The following is a 14,341-nucleotide window of genomic DNA, read 5'->3' as shown; positions in this document are numbered from 1 at the left end:
GTCATATGATGAGGATGCGTTTTGCGTCATATGATGAGGACGCGTTTTGCATTATATGATGAGGATGCGTTTTGCGTCATATGATGAGGATGCGTTTTGCGTCATATGATGATAATGCGTTTTGAGTCATATGATGAGGATGCGTTTTGCGTCATATGATGAGGATGCGTTTTGCGTCATATGATGAGGATGTGTTTTGCGTCATATGATGAGGATGCGTTTTGAGTCATATGATGAGGATGCGTTTTGCGTCATATGATGAGGATGTGTTTTGCGTCATATGATGAGGATGCGTTTTGCGTCATATGATGAGGATGCGTTTTGCGTCATATGATGAGGACGCGTTTTGCGTCATATGATGAGGATGCGTTTTGCGTCATATGATGAGGATGCGTTTTGTGTCATATGATGAGGATGCGTTTTGTGTCATATGATGAGGATGTGTTTTGCGTCATATGATGAGGATGCGTTTTGAGTCATATGATGAGGATGCGTTTTGCGTCATATGATGAGGATGTGTTTTGCGTCATATGATGAGGATGCGTTTTGCGTCATATGATGAGGATGCGTTTTGCGTCATATGATGAGGACGCGTTTTGCGTCATATGATGAGGATGCGTTTTGCGTCATATGATGAGGATGCGTTTTGTGTCATATGATGAGGATGCGTTTTGAGTCATATGATGAGGATGCGTTTTGCGTCATACCGGCTGTATTTCTGTATTTTGAAAGTTATGCATCTTGAAATTTGATTGCTGACTTGGAAAACATTTTGGGACTTTATCAGCAATACACTAATGAAACGCATACCAGAAGATAGGAGTTGTTAAAGGAAACTACCAGAGAAAGTCATCTAACTTGGTGAACTGATTGTACTGCATGCAATGGTGAATATGGGCAATAATAAAGTGAGGTAGTCAAGTACAGGTTGTCAGTTTAAACATCAAAAATATAAATACAGAATATCTACTGTAGCCTAAACATACTCAAAATATATATTTTTTAAAGTTCAAAGTGCACCATTTGAAATACTTTGAAAAACTTTACACTCAAAGTAAAGTAGTTTAGTAACTTACTTATCCTCAATACAATTTTAAAAGGCGTGAAATGTCTTCTGGACAGCATTGCTACACACAGCCTTGAATTCCTCCACATAATGTCCAGAATTTGTCTACATAGAAAAATATATTACCAGAGTGTCAAGTAAGGCAGTCAGTAAAAGTGACCACCCGGTGTCCATTTTAAGTGTAAGGGCTTTAGTGGATCCTTTGCTAAAAGATAGACATTTTGCCGGAGAGGGAAGGGGGGGGGGGGGGTGAAAAAAACATTGCATGATAGTCTTTAAGCAGTTCCATCTGTCCAGCAGAAATGTCAGCCTAATAGCCTGTAGCGCTTCAGCCCACTGCCCTCACTCTCTCTCTACCTGACTCTGTCCTATTAAATCTCTCCACTCCTCCCAAAAAAAGAGAGCAGAAAGTCAGGAAAATATAAGAACTTGTGCAGACCTAAGTCAACGGGCTAGTGGTGATGATGATGATGAAGAACAAGCCCTAATTAAAGAGGGAGAAAAAAAGGACCCCAGGCACTCAGTGATGTGGAAAAAAGGCTCATCATTCTGGTGTATTTTCTAAAGACGGCGCGCTCTCTGAGCAGATGACTGCCACTCACCTTGCCACGGGGTCTGCTTGAGACTGGTTCATTGTCAAGATTTTTTATTTTTTTATTTTTTTACCCATGATTCCATATGGTATGGAGCAGGCTACATGTTTCCCAACATGCCAGTGCGAATGTTTTCTCAATTAGGTGTCTTATCTCCGGTGAGTGCGCTAGCATCAGATGGAACTTGCTGACAGTGTAATGGCAGGCAAAACCACAGAAGGCTCCATCAAATGGCAGCTCTGCTACGACATCTCAGCCAGGACTTGGTGGATGGTAAGTTGGCAGCAACCAAAGCTGTTTTTTTTTCTTCTTCCTCCCTTCTTTTCCCCCTTTTTCTTCTTAAAAATCTCATTCCCACCTCTTCTTTAGAGCCTTTAAAAAAAACAAAGATGTTTTCTGTGTCTTTTTTTGAAACTCCATTTTGAAACTTCACATTGAGTGGATTTTTAATGACTGTATTGTTTGTTTTTGTGTCTTGTCAATGTCACAGTCTTCTCTCTGTAGGAGCCTTGAGACTCAGGTCCCTTTTTCTTTTTTTCTTGTCGTCTCAATTCAGGATGTCAGATTTGAAATATTGTCCTGCCAGCGATGTACTTATGTGTTCTTTTACAGTGTCCTGTTTTATAGAACATTAGTTTGGCTTCAGGAAAATAAATACCCATTTGTAGATTAAATATTCTCACTTTTTCACAAACAACAATTCATCTGCTGACATTCATTCCAACTTTTCTGCAGTGCACCGAGCAGTCAGTCCTTGCCATAAGTAAACCAATATATTTTCCAGCGTCCGCTTGTCTCATCTAATCGAGGAAGGTTCAGTAATGGCGTTAAAACAAGAAACAAAAAGGGACCGTTTCTGTCAGACCTCTGGTTTACACTGAGGCAGCAAGTTGTTTTTTTGCGTGGTGCTCCGGCTGCCTGCAGCCAAGCCGAGTGTGCGGAGCATCGCGCTCCACTCCTGAGCTCTGACGCCGTGCCAGCAATTAAAGCACACAGAAGGGGAAAAAAGCCCCCATGAGCCGGACCCAGTGCCGGGGCAGATTAACTTGCTTATTGTGGTCATAGAGGCCAGACAACCTTTGACATCCTTGTTGCTCCAGCAGCGATGGGGAGAGGTTAAACTAGACGGAGAAAACAAGACAAGTGGAGTTTGTAGACTGCTGAGAGATGAAGAGGGGCAGGGGGATTCACAATAGTCTATTGAGGCTAGCAGATACAAATGAGTTCAGTCGGCTGGATAAAAGGGCTTTGAAACTCCCAGCGCCCTATGTTCATTCGGGGATGACTCGTTAGCCTTGGCATCATTATATTACTATTATCTTAATTATTGCCAGCGTTATTGTTTTAATTATTTTTTGTAAGGGGAGTGTGATGGTGAGCACTGGTCCTTTTCTCAACGGCAGGTTCCTTGCCAGCTTGAATAAAAGAAGATAGTTGTATTCCCAGGAGACAATGGCTGTATTATTCCTCTGTAAGGAGACCATGAACTTCAGAATTCCAATCCGTTGGCCCCTGTCTCTCTCTCTCTCTCTCTCTCTCTCTCACCCCCTTCTCCCCTCACCCAGGCCACCTTGGCCACAGTGGCAGGCAGTAGGCTTCATGCCTGTGTGTAGGGAATTGATGAGGGGCTGAAGGAGAGAAACAGTAACTTTACTCTGCCTGTCCTTGTCCTTATGAGTAACAGAGTAAATGTTTTTAGACCTTTGCTACAGAGGGGACATGTTACAGAGGGGAACGAGATGGCTGGTGGTGGTACAGTGGTGGTTTTGTTTTTGTATGGCAGGGGGGGTAGTGGTGTGTGGGCATTCCTCACTGTCTGTTGCCCTCTCCCTCTATCTCTCTTTGGGACCGTGGGGCTGAAGACTGGGTGTGCGTAAATGTTGTCCAGTCAATGGACTGAGGTGACTTGATTTTTTTGAGCAATCTTTTGATACTTTTTAAACGTTTATCCTTCTAAAAGAGCATGTAGCTTTCAGTTGGTCTCTTGTAAGTGTTCTTTCATTTTTTTTTTAAAGTTGCCTCGTGAGATATGGTAGTTGTATATCTATTTCTGAATGAAATGTGTTTCCCAGCCTTGCACTGTGGATTGTCAAGGAGATTTTGTGAACTGTACTTATACACTGTAATAACTCTGTATTGTGTGTAAAGCAGTGGACATTTGTCAATAGATAAGCTGGTGCTGAATCTGTTGTCTTCTGTACAATAAATAAATGGATGTTTTGACGGTGTAATTCTATAAAACACAATGTACTGTCAGTGCTGCTTATTAAGTGAATGTTTAATGATATTGCAATTCATTCTTTATTTGCTCAGATTGGAATTTAATTTCTAGGTTTCTATTAAAAAAGGTTTATACACAACAACATTTGAAATGTTCTGTTTTTTAGTAACCTAGTTGGCAAAAATCACTATCTTGTGGCCATACAAAAAAATTGCCTTAAAAATGAGAAATGTTATGTGCAATATAGCTGTTCGACCCAGGAAACCGAGATTAACTTTATTCAAATTGATTATGTTCCTATTATTAAGTAATATATTTACAATGACATGGTTATTATGGGGATATTTTACACTGTTTGGTGGAGGCTGTTTTTGTTAATTACCATTGATGACATTCCATGTGCTCCCATTCACTTTAATTTCACTGGAGGTTAAGTTGGCTTACAGCGGAAAGAGGATTATATGCTTCATTTCAAAAGGACAGTTCTAGTAGTTATTTCAGATTAGCACAGATAGTGGCTCCTGTCAGTACACTCCACATTTGATTTCTTTAAATGTGGAATTCGTACATTTTTATTTGAGCTAAAATGTTTTCTATTTGACATTCATATTTTATTGAAGACAGCCCTACCATTATCAGTTCCTGTGTTCTTCAGAATAATTCAAATATATAGAATTATATACATATAGAATTATATACATATAGAATTGCTTCAAGCTTCGCCACATTATTACCAATGCAAAAACACGCCTTTGAAAGGGCGCAACCCTCATTGTAAATATATTGGTCCGAGTTTTGAAATGTTTATTGTTGAAAAGTCCACATTTTCTAAAATGTTATTTGGAAAGAAGTGTCCTACTAAACAGTATATTCTTTCCCTATTAGAAATGAATTGAGCTTTGTTTTCTAGCTGTGTCAGTTATCTGGCAGTTACCACATCATCTGCTGTATGTTTTGTGTGAGCAGTTCTATATTATTTACTGTTCATTCTAGGGAGCATTTTACCTCTGGTATGGCTGTGGTTTCTACACATTCTAGGGAGCATTTTACCTCTGGTATGGCTGTGGTTTCTACACATTCTAGGGAGCATTTTACCTCTGGTTTGGCTGTGGTTTCTACACATTCTAGGGAGTATTTTACCTCTGGTATGGCTGTGGTTTCTACACATTCTAGGGAGCATTTTAACTCTGGTATGGCTGGGTTTTCTACACATTCTAGGGAGCATTTTACCTCTGGTTTGGCTGTGGTTTCTACACATTCTAGGGAGCATTTTACCTCTGGTATGGCTGTGGTTTCTACACATTCTAGGGAGTATTTTACCTCTGGTTTGGCTGTGGTTTCTACACATTCTAGGGAGTATTTTACCTCTGGTATGGCTGTGGTTTCTACACATTCTAGGGAGCATTTTACCTCTGGTTTGGCTGTGGTTTCTACACATTCTAGGGAGCATTTTACCTCTGGTATGGCTGTGGTTTCTACACATTCTAGGGAGCATTTTACCTCTGGTATGGCTGTGGTTTCTACACATTCTAGGGAGCATTTTACCTCTGGTATGGCTGGGTTTTCTACACATTTGTCACCGTTCTGTTAAATACAGGGGATATAGAAACCATTCTCCACTTATTTTTAAATGACTACACTAGCACGATGAGTGGCGCAGCGGTCTAAGGCACTGCATCTCAGTGCTAGAGCGTCACTACAGACCCTGGTTTGATTCCATGCTGAATCACAATCGGCCCAGAATCGTCTGGGTTAGGGGAGGGTTTGGCCCAGAATCGTCTGGGTTAGGGGAGGGTTTGGCCCAGAATCATCTGGGTTAGGGAAGGGTTTGGCCCAGAATCGTCCAGGTTAGGGGAGGGTTTGGCCCAAAATTGTCCGGGTTAGGGGAGGGTTTGGCCCAGAATCGTCTGGGTTAGGGGAGGGTTTGGCCCAGAATCGTCTGGGTTAGGGAAGGGATTGGCCCAGAATCGTCCAGGTTAGGGGAGGGTTTGGCCCAGAATCGTCTGGGTTAGGGGAGGGTTTGGCCCAGAATCGTCTGGGTTAGGGAAGGGTTTGGCTGTCATTGTAAGTAAGAATTGGTTCTTAACTGACTTGCCTAGTTAAATAACGGGTGAAATCAAAAAAAGATTCACCGATTTTAACGCGTACATTAAAAAAACAAAAAACATCTTGTACAGCTTGTTTATTTGAAATGCATTTCCCAAAATAAAAGTTATGACATCCTATTTTAGTGGACCATCTTGTAGATTCATTTATACTTCATGAATTTTATCATTGCAACATTTTTTCATAAATGGGCTTTCATGATGAGCAGTTGAAATACACATCAGCATTGAGTGCTCCCTGGCTTTAGTCAGTTGTGATCGAGCTGCACTGTAGGTTTGCTATCTTTTGTAGCACACGAGATACATCCAAATGACACTTGTCACAAATGTTTCAGTCTGTGCACTTACCCTTCTGTGTGCCTACTTTTCTACCTACCTTGCTTGCGTTCATCTTTCCTCATACTTCACGCAATGGTCTATTTGCATTTTTGTAATTAGCAAGTTTCTCTACCTTGACATTTATTTAGTAACCGTTCCTGTTTCAAATTATAAAAAAATAGTCCACAATTTTTTTGCGATTTTCAAGCACCAGTAGCAGGCGTCAAAGTATCACCTCTTTCTGACATGTGGGTGGATATTTTTCTATTTTCCATGTACCCTATATTTAAAGTGTTACTCATCGTTTAGTCTTTTGAGAGGTGGCGGGGGGCTGGGGCTCCCTTGCAGTGGCTGTGTCAGGTCTCTCTGTATGTTTTAAAGGTATCCAGTCACCACTGTAAATAACCCTGCTTGTGCCTGGGCTCTGGGGGCTGCAACCCAGCAGCCCGTTAACAATGCGCTCATGTCATATTCCACCACCGGAGGGGATAATGAGATTTCAACTGCACTACAAGTGTTGCTCCTATAATCCACTTGTTAGTGAGTAGACCCCCCCCCCCCCCTCCCCCATCAGGCAAATGTGCACCGTGCGCGTGTGTACAGTATCCGTTCCTACTGTTAAGTGTTAGTGGGCATATGAATGTGAGAGCCAGTGTCGGAGAAAGAGAGGGAGGGGGTATGGCGTAAGGGTATAAAATAATTACCATACAGATATTTAACACTGCCCCCAACGCCCTCCCTAACCCTGCTTCAACTAGGGCTTGGTTTTGGCAGGAGATCACCGGAGTACCGTCATCTCAAATGTTCTACTGCTCGAGTTTCTGCACCTCTTCTAGTATATTAGCTCAAAGTATTGGGGAGTTTCTGCACCTCTTCTAGTATATTAGCTCAAAGTATTGGGGAGTTTCTGCACCTCTTCTAGTATATTAGCTCAAAGTATTGGGGAGTTTCTGCACCTCTTCTAGTATATTAGCTCAAAGTATTGGGGAGTTTCTGCACCTCTTCTAGTATATTAGCTCAAAGTATTGGGGGGTTTCTGCACCTCTTCTAGTATATTAGCTCAAAGTATTGGGGAGTTTCTGCACCTCTTCTAGTATATTAGCTCAAAGTATTGTGGAGTTTCTGCACCTCTTATAGATTATTAGCTCAAAGTATTGTGGAGTTTCTGCACCTCTTCTAGTATATTAGCTCAAAGTATTGGGGAGTTTCTGCACCTCTTCTAGTATATTAGCTCAAAGTATTGTGGAGTTTCTGCACCTCTTATAGATTATTAGCTCAAAAGTATTGGGGAGTTTCTGCACCTAAATATAAACAGCACCGGTACCGATTTCAGTCAAGCACTGGCTGTCATTGTAGTTTGGAGTGAAAAAACAACAATCTGCCCCGAAGAACATCAACTCTGTTGAGTACTTATGTCAGTAGATGTTTTTCATAATTGGTGTTGATGATTTTATTGTCTAATTGCAGTTGTTTATTCAGGAATCAAATGATTCAATTGAATTGCTCTCTTGGGGCAACAAGGTTCAAACCCTGATTGGTCAACTTGATGAATCAGGGCTTTGTGTCTGTAACGATTCAGCGGCATTGTGCTCCCTTGTTGCCTTCGTATTCCGTGCGAGGTCATGTTCATTAGCCAGCCCTCACGTTTATCTGATGACCTGGCACCCAGATTAAGGTTAAGGCCAAATATGCCCAAACGATTGTAGATTGTGTAGATTGTGATTTTATTTGTCTCTGGTAGATAAAAAAAAAAGATAATGTGTCCACATTGGTTGTGACTGCGTCTCATAGTTGACGAAAGGACTTCAGCATTGTTGCAGAAGTGAACCAGTTTGAGGTTTTAAATGTCGGCTTTATGCTCCATTGACAAAATAGATTAACGTCCATATTGCTTTGCTCCACACACTCAATGGTCGATAATCATTTTTGATCATTTTAACGTCTCAATTTGTCCCGCTAATCTACCGTTCCACTATGTAACCGTCATAAAAGGACATGAAAACTTCAGAATGCTTGGGCCACATTCCTGCTACTAGTGTGCTGCCCGTGTGTTGGAGTTACAGTGTTAGTGTCATATTGTGTGGAAGATGTTTCCAATTTGGTCTCTGCCATGGACTAGCGAGACGTGATTAGAGAGGAGGAAATTGGAGGATTAAAATTGTCTGGTTGAACTTCCTGAACACTTGGTTGAACACTGCATGCTTGCTTGCTCTCTCTCTCTCTCCTCTCTATCTCTCTCTGTCTCTTTCTCTTTCCCTCGCTTTCTCTGTCTCTCTGTCTCTCTGTCTCTCTGTCTCTCTGTCTCTCTGTCTCTCTGTCTCTCTGTCTCTCTGTGTCTGCCTGAGCAGCTGTACACCATAGGCCCTACAGCTTGGGAGGTAAGTGTCTACTGGTTCATAGTAGTGTGTGTGTGTGTGTGTGTGTGTGTGTGTGTGTGTGTGTGTGTGTGTGTGTGTGTGTGTGTGTGTGTGTGTGTGTGTGTGTGTGTGTGTGTGTGTGTGTGTGTGTGTGTGTGTGTGTGTGTGTGCACGCCCACCGGTGTTGCACAGTGTGTACTAGCTCCTAGTGCGTCAGGCTGTCAGCTGGGTCTGTACCAACGACCTGGGATCCTCTGACCTTATGACCACAGTAACATTACAAATGGTGTTAGTCCTTTGTCTTCTAGGATGGGACATGTCTATGATATTTAATGGAAACTTGCGTTTCCTTTTGTTGCCGTTATATATTGTTGCAAATATAATGTATATACACTACACTGTAGATACACACTGTAGATCCACTACACTGTAGATACACACTGTAGATCCACTATACTGTAGATACACACTGTAGATCCACTACACTGTAGATACACACTGTAGATCCACTATACTGTAGATACACACTGTAGATCCACTACACTGTAGATACACACTGTAGATCCACTACACTGTAGATACACACTGTAGATCCACTACACTGTAGATACACACTGTAGATCCACTATACTGTAGATACACACTGTAGATACACTACACTGTAGATACACACTGTAAATCCACTATACTGTAGATACACACTGTAGATACACTACACTGTAGATACACACTGTAGATTCACTACACTGTAGATACACACTGTAGATACACTACACTGTAGATACACACTGTAGATACACTACACTGTAGATACACACTGTAGATACACTATACTGTAGATACTCTACACTGTAGATACACACTGTAAATCCACTATACTGTAGATACACACTGTAGATACACTACACTGTAGATACACACTGTAGATTCACTACACTGTAGATACACACTGTAGATACACTACACTGTAGATACACACTGTAGATACACTACACTGTAGATACACACTGTAGATTCACTACACTGTAGATACACACTGTAGATACACTACACTGTAGATACACACTGTAGATACACTACACTGTAGATACACACTGTAGATACACTACACTGTAGATACACACTGTAGATCCACTACACTGTAGATACACTATACTGTAGATACACTACACTGTAGATACACACTGTAGATACACTACACTGTAGATACACACTGTAGATACACTACACTGTAGATACACCATACACTGCGTGGTATCATTTCAGGTCTTGGTGAAATTAGCTTATCTTTGTAGTTCTACCAGTGGTATGTGCACGTTGAGGAGTTGTATTTCCTTTGAATGGATGGGGTTTATGGTGGAGGGGGTTTAGGATGGAAGGGGTTAGGATGGAGGAGGTTTAGGATGGAGGGGGTTTAGGATGGAGGGGGTTTAGCATGGAGGGGGTTTAGGATGGAGGGGGTTTAGGATGGAGGAGGTTTAGGATGGAGGAGGTAAGGCGTTTATGGTGGAGGGGGTTTAGGATGGAAGGGGTTAGGATGGAGGAGGTTTAGGATGGAGGGGGTTTAGGATGGAGGGGGTTTAGCATGGAGGGGGTTTAGGATGGAGGGGGTTTAGGATGGAGGAGGTTTAGGATGGAGGGGGTTTAGGATGGAGGGGGTTTAGGATGGAGGAGGTTTAGGATGGATGAGGTTTAGGATGGAGGGGGTTTAGGATTGAGGGGGTTTAGCATGGAGGGGGTTTAGGATGGAGAGGGGTTAGCATGGAGGGGGTTTAGGATGGAGGGGGTTTAGGATGGAGGGGGTTTAGGTAGGAAGGGGTTTAGGATGGAGGAGGTTTAGGATTGAGGGGGTTTAGGATTGAGGGGGTTTAGCATGGAGGGGGTTTAGGATGGAGGGGGGTTAACATGGAGGGGGTTTAGAATGGAGGGGGTTTAGGATGAAGGGGGTTTAGGTAGGAAGGGGTTTAGGATGGAGGGGTTTAGCATGGAGGGGGTTTAGAATGGAGGGGGGTTAGGATGGGCGGGGTTTAGGATGGAGGGGGTTTAGGATAGAGGGGGTTTAGGATGGAGGAGGTTTAGGATGGAGGAGGTTTAGGATGGATGTTTAGGATGGAAGGGGTTTAGGATGGAGGAGGTAAGGGGTTTAGGATGGAGGGGGTTTAGGATGGAGGGGGTTTAGGATGGAGGGGGGTTAGGATGGAGTAGGTTTAGGGTGGAAGGGGTTTAGGATGGAAGGGGTTTAGGATGGAGGAGGTAAGGGGTTTAGGATGGAGGGGGTTTAGGATGGAGGGGGGTTAGGATGGAGGAGGTTTAGGATGGAGGGGGTTTAGGATGGAGGGGGTTTAGGGTGGAGGGGGCTTAGGATGGAGGGGGGTTAGGATGGAGGAGGTAAGGGGTTTAGGATGGAGAGGGTTTAGAATGGAGGGGGTTTAGGATGGAGGGGGTTTAGGATGGAAGGGGTTTAGGATGGAGGAGGTAAGGGGTTTAGGATGGAGGGGGTTTAGGATGGGAGGGGTTTAGGATGGAGGAGGTAAGGGGTTTAGGATGGAGGGGGTTTAGGATGGAGGGGGTTTAGGATGGAGGGGGTTTAGGATGGGAGGGGTTTAGGATGGGAGGGGGTTTAGGATGGAGGAGGTTTAGGATGGAGGGGGTTTAGGATGGAGGAGGTTTAGGATGGGAGGAGTTTAGGATGGGAGGGGGTTTAGGAGCTCTGGCTTCTTTTTGCAATATTGTAGTGGAACATTCTGAATGACTTAAGCAAAAGGCCGTAATATCCGTTCATATCGTGTCTTAGGCACAAAAACATGCCTTGGGGTGTTTTTGCTTTCTTTTTGTTGTGATGTTATATCTGAGGAGAAAGACCATAGGAGACTTGGAATAGTTCCCTCAGACGTTCCACAGTACTTCTTCTTTTGCTACATTTAGATGATGATTATTTATGGTAATATTAATGAGTAGTCAGTCTCAGGCAATTCACAGCCCCAATGGCCATCTGCATGTGACGATGTTCTTGGGTGCAGATGAATGTTAATGAGGCTTAGTGGAGGGCTCTCATTTGGCACCTGGTGATGTTGTGAACAGGAGAGGAGCAGGAAGGAGAAAATCAGCTTTGGGTCGAAGTCTGTGTGTGAAAATAGACAAGTACTGAGGATGAGACGTTTGGGATTCAGTCCAGGCTATTTAAATTGAAAAACAACAAACCATTCTTGACTGACTTGATCTAAATGTTTATTTTGTCATTTCTTTTAGGTTATCAGTCGTATGTGTCTGAATAATGTTATTTTATTCAGACAAATGTCTTCTTCTCTCTCTATCTATCACCATCTTTCCTCCTCTTCTCTCTCTATCCCAATCTCCCTCTCTGTCTCCCCCTCTTCTCTCTCTCTCTCTCTCTATCCCCATCTCCCTCCCTCTCTGTCCTCCCCTCTTCTCTCTCTCTCTATCCCCATCACCCTCTCTGTCCTCACCTCTTCTCTCTCTCTCTCTCTCTATCCCCCTCTCTGTCCTCCCCTATTCTCTCTCTCTCTCTATCCCCATCTCCCTCTCTATCCCCATCTCCCTCTCTGTCCTCCTCTCTCTCTCTCTCTCTCCCCATCTCCCTCTCTATGCCCATCTCCCTCTCTGTCCTCCTCTCTCTCTCCCCATCTCTCTCTCTGTCCTCCTCTCTCTTGCTCTCTCCCCATCTCCCTCTCTCTCCCCATCTCTCTCTCTGTCCTCCTCTCTCTTGCTCTCTCCCCATCTCCCTCTCTATCCCCATCTCCCTCTCTGTCCTCCTCTCTCTCTCTCTCTCTCTCTCTCTCTCTCTCTCTCTCTCTCTCCCCATCTCCCTCTCTATGCCCATCTCCCTCTCTGTCCTCCTCTCTCGCTCCCCATCTCTCTCTCTGTCCTCCTCTCTCTCGCTCTCTCCCCATCTCCCTCTCTATCCCCATCTCCCTCTCTGTCCTCCTCTCTCTATCCTCATCTCCCTCTCTGTCCTCCTCTCCCTATCCCCATCTCCTTCTCTGTCCCTCCCCAGAGAACGATGGCTACTGGCCAAGACAGCTGGCTCTTTGGGCCACTCTGGTGCCGTTTTTCGAGGCTTGGATTGTCGGGGGCTTGTCTTGCTGGGGGGTGAGGGGAGGAAACAATGGGAGTAGAAGAACATGCTCCATTATCGACCCGAGACTGAGACAGACAGATATCAGTAACTGACCCACTGTGATTTCCACACTGGGGGATTCATGCTGGAGTCAGTTTGTGACTTGTTAGCATACAGAAATGTTCACATTCTTACTGTCGATGGGCTACTTTCGTTATCCCCCAGTGCATTGGAGTTTAGCAGAGTGGCAGGTGTATGAGTGGAAACACAGCCACACTAAAGTAGCTTGTTTGCTCTACCATGGTTCCTGGGTGTTTAGTGGTGGGCAGCGCACTGTGGTAGCGTGGGAAGGCGTATGTGAACGGTGTCTCACTCAGCAGGGACTTAGACTGCCTCTCTCTACGTCTCTCTCTCTCTCTCTATTTCTGCCCCTCTCCCTCTCTTTCCCTCATCTCTCTCTCTCTATTTCTGCCCCCCCTCCCTCTCTTTCCCTCATCTCTCTGTAAACCTGAGGGGAGCGGTGCTAAACAAAGTGGGGATTGTTTTTCCCTCTGCCATGGCTCTGTGCCACTCAAGGCACAATATCAAACAATCATGGACACTGGCTCCTGCATATGCGGTCTTCCTCACAGTTTGGTAATGCTCGGCTTTCCAACCCTGGCTGTTTCCCTGGCTCCAACCAGAAATGCTCCTTTTGTTTGTTTACGGAGTTTAGTAAGCTGTAACATAGCTTTTAATGTCTTTGTTAATCTATATTTACTATTTGTGAAGAAGTGGTATTGATTTGTAGAGGTGTGTGTTCTTTTGGGAGTTTTCCTTTTGTAATAGCCACGAAAAAATGGAAATGGATTCCAGAAACGCCATCTGGTATTTGGAGGAGGTGTGTGTGTACGTGCTGAAAAGTGATAATTTTCTCTCCATAGCTCGCTTCTTGGTCTCTAGCTACCCGCCACTTTGCTGCCAAAAAAGGTGTCAGTCTCTCCAGTAAAAGGGAGGTAGGTAGGGGGGTGTTTGGTGATGACTGAGGGAAAGATGGTTTGTTGGCGTAACTGGATCCTTAACAGTGTTTATTCACTTTTGACACTTCTCTCTCCATCTTCCTCCACCATGACTATCTGCCCTGCTGTAAGGGGTTTAGGATGGAGGGTGTAAGACCTGCTCACTAACTGTCATGTGAAGGAGGTAATCCTCTCTGTTCGTCCCCAGTGTTGCCCTGCTATAAGACCTGCTCACTAACTGTCATGTGAAGGAGGTAATCCTCTCTGTTCGTCCCCAGTGTTGCCCTGCTATAAGACCTGCTCACTAACTGTCATGTGAAGGAGGTAATCCTCTCTGTTCGTCCCCAGTGTTGCCCTGCTATAAGACCTGCTCACTAACTGTCATGTGAAGGAGGTAATCCTCTCTGTTCGTCCCCAGTGTTGCCCTGCTATAAGACCTGCTCACTAACTGTCATGTGAAGGAGGTAATCCTCTCTGTTCGTCCCCAGTGTTGCCCTGCTATAAGACCTGCTCACTAACTGTCATGTGAAGGAGGTAATCCTCTCTGTTCGTCCCCAGTGTTGCCCTGCTATAAGACCTGCTCACTAACTGTCATGTGAAGGAGG

Source organism: Oncorhynchus kisutch, linkage group LG4 (genome assembly GCF_002021735.2).
Source record: "Oncorhynchus kisutch isolate 150728-3 linkage group LG4, Okis_V2, whole genome shotgun sequence".
Classification (NCBI taxonomy): domain Eukaryota; kingdom Metazoa; phylum Chordata; class Actinopteri; order Salmoniformes; family Salmonidae; genus Oncorhynchus; species Oncorhynchus kisutch.
The sequence above is the reverse complement of the archived record's forward strand: the minus strand, read 5'-3'. Positions refer to the sequence as shown.